The 6,289-nt window shown below is 43.4% G+C and overlaps 1 protein-coding gene across 2 annotated transcripts in view; it reads right to left on the bottom strand.

Moving 5' to 3' along the window:
• Window positions 1–4,759: 4,759 nt before the first annotated feature.
• CRY1 (cryptochrome circadian regulator 1) overlaps window positions 4,760–6,289 on the bottom strand; it is a 39,176-nt gene continuing 37,646 nt past the window's right edge. For both annotated transcript variants that reach the window (XM_080393379.1, XM_080393380.1), the window contains exon 14: window positions 4,760–5,422. The gene's annotated coding sequence lies outside the window, so the exon portion shown is untranslated. The remainder of the gene's footprint in view (window positions 5,423–6,289) is intronic.

Genomic DNA, 6,289 nt, shown 5'->3' with positions numbered 1-6,289 from the left:
ATCAGTGTTCTGTAATACCTAAAATACCTGCAAAGGATCATTTCTCCCCCTTCTTTGCCCTCTCAAAAAAGGCTTATGTTATAACAGGACTAATTATCCAGCTAACCAGGACACAACAGATGCTAAATCTATCCATGCACCGTCATCTGCCAGTGCACTTCCATTTCTTATCTGAATTTTTGCTTCTTTCCTTCCGCTGGCTACTTTCCTTACACCATCCCTTTAATTTTCCTTCTTCCCACTCTAAGGTTTCTGTAAAATCCTTCCTTACTTTATCATCTTTCTTCCATCCATTCACCAAGCTTCCTTGAAATTCCCTGCTCTTGCATGTGTAGCAGTCGCCCTGAGGTTTGAAGGCACATCACGGATGCTGGCTGGTGCACGCTGCTCCTCAGAGCAGTGCTGTTTCTATCTACCACCAGGTAGATAGAAACTGCTTAAAAATATTCCTAGTCTGGATGGGGTAAAAGGACTTGAGAAACACATATAATCCAGGTAATTAAAGCCTTTGCAAAGACCACATGTTCTGAAGCTCTAGAAAGCCAAACAGACCTGAAGAAAATCCTCCCTCTCTATAACTGCTGCCTATAAATTGCTCTTTGATTAATTATTTATGTTCTTGCTGGCTGCTCTCAGTCAGAATAATCACAGTTAACAAGATTATCTTCTTGTGCTAGGTGTAATTAGCAGAGATAAGAAAATTAGAGAAGAGTATAATTTACCTGGCATTAGGTGCAGAAGCTTCTACTAGCCACAGGGCCTCAGATGTGATCCCACACATTGGCTCTTTTGCATCTGGCATTTTGTAGCTCTTTTTAAAGAGTTTTGGACTGTGAAATTTGTGCTGAGGCCTCTTGCAAGGAAAGCAACAGCATCCTGAAGAGAGAAGTTCCTTTTGAGTATCTTTTCCATTTTCTTTTCTGCATCTTCCATCTTTCTGTTCTACAGGAGATTTTGTAAAAAAAAAAACCAAAATCAATTCCATTTGCATTTTTAAATTTAATATTGAATTAATTTTGCATTTGCAGTGCACACAATTCAAAACCAGTTTAGATCCCTTGAAATCAACATTAAAGTTATCTCTCTACATCTGCTTAAGATTTCCCTGTGCTTTTTCAATCAACATAAACTTCTCCTCTACCCAGAAATTTCCACGGCCTTTGAAATTTTGAATTTCTGGAATAAAATTGCAATAAACTATTAAGTTGAAAGCTGAGGTAATAGCTAAAGTATGAGCATTTTGTTTGCTTGGTCCTTCAAGGGAGGGAATTTTTGCCCAAACAATACTTTTCTAGTGGAAATAAGGAGCACAAACGAGAGGGCGGAGGTTCTTTATCTATCCTGTTTCATCTCATGTAATCTACAGCAAAGCAGCGCAGTACGGCTGGAGCGCGAGCTGGTGCAGGAGGGCCTCGGCAATGGGCAGAGGTTTGCTGAGGCTGCTCAGCGGGTCCGGGAGGGAGCAGAGCCCAGCACCCAGACGTCGGGGGTCCCGGCGCCGCGCCGGGCGCAAGGGCCCCCGGGACAGAGGCAGCCCAGGAGGCGGTTCAGCTCGGTGAAAGCCTGACTGAGTTTTCATAAGGCGGTTTTTATGTAATCTCTAGGCAAAGTGTATTGAAAAAGAGAACACACGTCGCTGCAGGCAGGCACCGAGGGCAGCGTTCCTGAACAGCAGCTTTTAGACGAACAGAAGGGACTCGGTTCGCGACTTGGAGACACGGGGCGGCAATTACTGCGGCTGTTCGGCAGCTCCATCATCCCTACCTACTTCCCCTTCCCCGGCTGCTAGCACAGGATTTTGGATGACTAGGAGCCGGTTTTTCCTTCTCCAAACCCAAGGCCCCGGTCCCTGCGGGGGCTCCGGGGCCAGCGGGGGCGGCGGGTGGCGCGGGCGGGCTGAGCCCCCCCCGCCCCTGCCCGGGGCTGCGCGCCCGCCTGCAGCGCCACCTACAGGCCGGCCGCGGGGAGAGCAGGGAACCGGGAACGGGGGAATAAATCCCCCCGCAAGCAGCAGCCGAGGCCGTACGCGGGTCGTGTCAGCGCGCAAACCGCCGCGCTCGGGGCACAAGCGTCCCCTCCGGGCACCCGCACAGTTGGCAGCACCTGTAAACGATGTATTTTTTTTTTCCTTCTGCCTCAAAAAAATGACCAAGTTGCCCTGACTATTTCCGCAAATAGGAGAAAGTGCTTCAAGTATATGCGTGGCACAGAACACTGCAGTTTAAGTTTTGAAAGCATAAGTTTAAAGCAATAAAGCTCTGTAGGTAGACACAAGAGTTTTATTTAAAACAGACATCAAGAACCTGACAGGGTTCTGATTCTTTACCTCCGAGCATCACTTGCAGTAGCCCAGCTACCTGTAAGCGCAGGGATGCAGTTCCGCGGGCGTTTGCAGCCAGCCCCTCCGCGGTGGAGGCCGGGCCTCACAGCCAGCCCCTCCGCGGTGGAGGCCGGGCTTCACACCCCCGGGCAGCAGCCCCGGCGCCCCCTTCCCTTCCCAACCGGGTGGGGAAACAGCAAGCACTTGCCTTGCAGATGGCTGTTCCATGCCTCTGCCAACGGGCAGGATTTCTAGGTTGCAGGAAGGTCCACATAAATGTCACTTTAACAGAAACCAGTCAACTACGTCACTAAACTCAGCATAAAGCTAATCTCCGATTTCTAACTGCCAGGTACTTCTCACTCCGTATTAGCCCAGCAGCCCCTCCACAGGGCCTTTGCAGGTTTGCCCTCCATCTAACTCCTTTCATTCCCCTCCTTCCAAAAACCTCTGTGAGTTCCTTCAAAACACTCAGTTCTGAAAGCTTGAAGACGCTTGAAAGTAATTTTTTTTTCATCACAAGTATCAGCTGCAGTTGTCCCTGCACGCTTCCAGAGTGCATTTTCCTGGGGTTTGGCTTCCAAAAAAACATCAATCTGCCAACACTCCTCTCCCCATTCCCTACCAGCTCAGGGAAGGGCCAGCCAGCCAGACCTCTCAGGAGCAGAGCTTTCTTGAGGAATACTTTAAGCCACATTTCTGGAGGAGAGGTCTAATAAGAAACAATATCCTGGCCCTTATCCATCCTGGGTTTGTAACACATGTCCAGCTCCTCCCTGAAAATCACAAGGGGGTAGTGGGGGCCAGAGGAGAAAACCTACGCATGTCTCAATGGTTTTGGTCAATTTTTCTGTGCAGCCAAAGCCTCAGCCTTCTTTTATTTATTTTTGTGTTCACAGCAACTACTAGTGGGAGGGAAGAATATGAAGCAAAGGGCTTTTATGAAGCTACTGCTACACAGAAGGCAACCTTCTCCCCTCTCCCACACTAACCTGCTTACAGACCATTCCTTCCGCTGCAGTCCTGACACCAGAACTCATTCAAGCCACGACACAAGTGAAACAGCATCTCCACCAGAGATTTTTCTTTGCTGATCTAAGGACTTGCCTAGACCAAGAAGAGGAATCCTCCTTTCAGCGTTTAAGGAGGCGGGAATTAACTTACCAGAGAAATCAACTCTGTGGGAAATTTCTTCCCTCACTTACTGAGCTTCCAGATGGGCTGGGGGAAAGGTGAGATTTAATTGTATCTTCTTACCTTGATGAAGTTTCTCCATGGGAATTTCATAGCTTAATCACTCAGAAAAGCTAGGTGGAATGTTTCATTTGGATGGTATGATTTCTTCTTAATATGTCAGCAGAAAAAAAAACCAGTACGATTTTGTCTTGACAGCATAACACACTTCCCACGACAGTGTAGGCTATTCTTTTTTTGTTTGTTTTGCCTTTTTTTTTTCCCAGACTACTTCAACGAACAGAAGAATTGTTTATTCTACTGATTATGTATATGTTCTTCGGAAATCTCTCCGTTCTACTTGGACTGATCTGTGGAAAATACTTAGCATCTGCTTCTCAATTCTCACTGTTGACTTTTTTTTTCTTCAAGACCAGTCAATCTTAAAATTCTCTGCCTCAAGACAGTAAGCACACCTGTATTTTCTTAGTAATACTTTTGATTTTGCTATTCTACCCGAGTCAGTATGCAGAGATATTTACTTTATCATCATCTAAAATCTAGGAACAGGCAGAACCACGTCAGTTTATCTTCCAGCAAGCGCCCTGTGGTGTACGTTGTCAACCCATACATCTGGTCCATGTGTTTAAAATTCAGAAGTGCCCTTTGACTGGAAGTCACCCACGTGATACTAAGAACAAGATAATTAACTACTCCCACATGAGCATAATTTGTGCACCCACTCAAGTGGGTAACTGACCTAGTTATATGTAAAATACAGTAATTCAGACCATTTCTTCAGAGACATCAATGGTCTGAGAAAACATTTAAATACAACTTCTCTAAACATTTGAGACAGTATTGATGGAGTAGACAGTAAATCTGATGTGTTTTTAGAAATCAACGTCCTCGAAGAGCAGCAAGTTAGCTACAGTGCAGAAAAGACTATCAAGGTATGATGCAAATTGCAATTATAGCAAAAAAAACCCCAAACAACCCCTAGATTTCGAAGAAATACTTAATAAATACATTGGTGAAAAACATTTAATGACAAGAATACATACCTGCATGCAATTTCAACAAAAAGACCCGAGTAACTTGGACAGAGTTTTGCTTCAGTATCGTGAAACTTCTAGTGAAAGGTAATATGGTTCACTGTGCACTTCTAGATCAAGTCTAAAAATTATATTTTTCTTCTTTCTTCCTGAAATGGTTTTGGAAATATGTACTGGAGTAAAAAAAGAGTACACAGAGGACAGACATACATATCTTTATATACAATTTTCTTTTATTAACAAGGTATGTCATTACTGAACAAGGCAACTGGGAGATACAGGACTGGACATATACATGAAAATTTTACAACTCGACAAAAAATTGGCATGACCTATATACAGATGTGATTAACAAAGGTTACAACTCTACTGTATTTGATTAAACACAGTCCTAAGCACTTACATTCTGAAAATATGAAGTTCATCATACAGAGGTCAAGTTCTGGAATCTAAAAATAATAACAATTTAAAAACTTCAAAACCTTCTATGTCCATCCGTTTTACAGAACACTATAGCTTTGCCTACTACCATATACATGAAAGATTATCAAAAATATATTGATGGGTCTATCGCTAATCATGAATGTTTATATTTACATTAAGTTAGCAAATTCTTCACCAAATACTTTATATACAAAACTCAATTTGCGCTTTGTGAAAGAGTCATTAAAAAGTTAAAAACCATAGAAATGCCAGTTAGAAATAATGCATTCCAAAAATTGGACTTGTTTACAACTGAGAACAATTGAAAATAATTTATGAAAAAGTATGTCATTTTAGTACATGTACTCTCACAACACTTTAGTTCCAATACAGAATAGCAGAAATTTTGTCCTGTGTGTTCTTGGAGTGGTTATCTTCTCTTCTAATAATGCTGCAAGAAAAAAAATAAAAGAATTATTCTTAGGCAGTTTGTCATGAGTTTTCAAAGAAGGCAGAAATAATTCAAGGGACCAATATTCTTTCCCCCCTTCTCTGTGCAGGAAGCTCTGTCCCCATTTGTACTGGCCCAAATACTCAGCATTCTTATTTCTTACTCCCTAGAGGCTAAAAGGGGAAGGAAAAAAAAACCAAACCAGGAAAAAAAAAAAAGGGGGGGGGGGGGGGGGGGGGGGGGGGAAGAGAGAGAGAAACCCAACAGCCTCTGTACTTTAGTGCTATTCAGAAGTTGCACATCCTTTAGCCAGCAGTCGTTTTGGGTATGATCTTGGCTGCTTTTTATATTTGACTATAATGCTTTTGCAGCATGCTTTGGACACTCCTAACAAAATCAGTCTTCTCTGCCAAACTGGAACCCCCTCCAACCTGTCTCTCAATTGAAAAAGAGCTTAGACTGGAACCAGACGTTCGCTCTGCAGGCACTTCTTCTACACAGACACGAGCACCTAAGGAATTCTGCAATACAAAACACGGATGCTGAATGAATCTACACATGCTATGGATCAGACAGCTACTGAAACACGGACTCTGTCGGAATTGCGTTCCACTCAGGCCCATCCGAGTACCAGAAATCAATTTGAGAACACAGAAGCACAGTTTACAGTGCTTCCAATGTGTGCGAAAATAGCAGGTGGATCAATCACTAAGGTCTCAGCTCACTTCAAGTAGCATTATGGAAACAATGCTGTGGTTCTTCACTGAACCAAATCAGTACAACACGATTGTTCATAATGCACCACAATAACTTTGTCAAACTGCTAACACCACATAACAAGCAAAATTAGATCTTGCTATCAAATCC

This window comes from Falco punctatus (assembly GCF_963210335.1).
Source record: "Falco punctatus genome assembly, chromosome: 6".
Lineage (NCBI taxonomy): Eukaryota > Metazoa > Chordata > Aves > Falconiformes > Falconidae > Falco > Falco punctatus.
The sequence above is the reverse complement of the archived record's forward strand: the minus strand, read 5'-3'. Positions and strand labels throughout refer to the sequence as shown.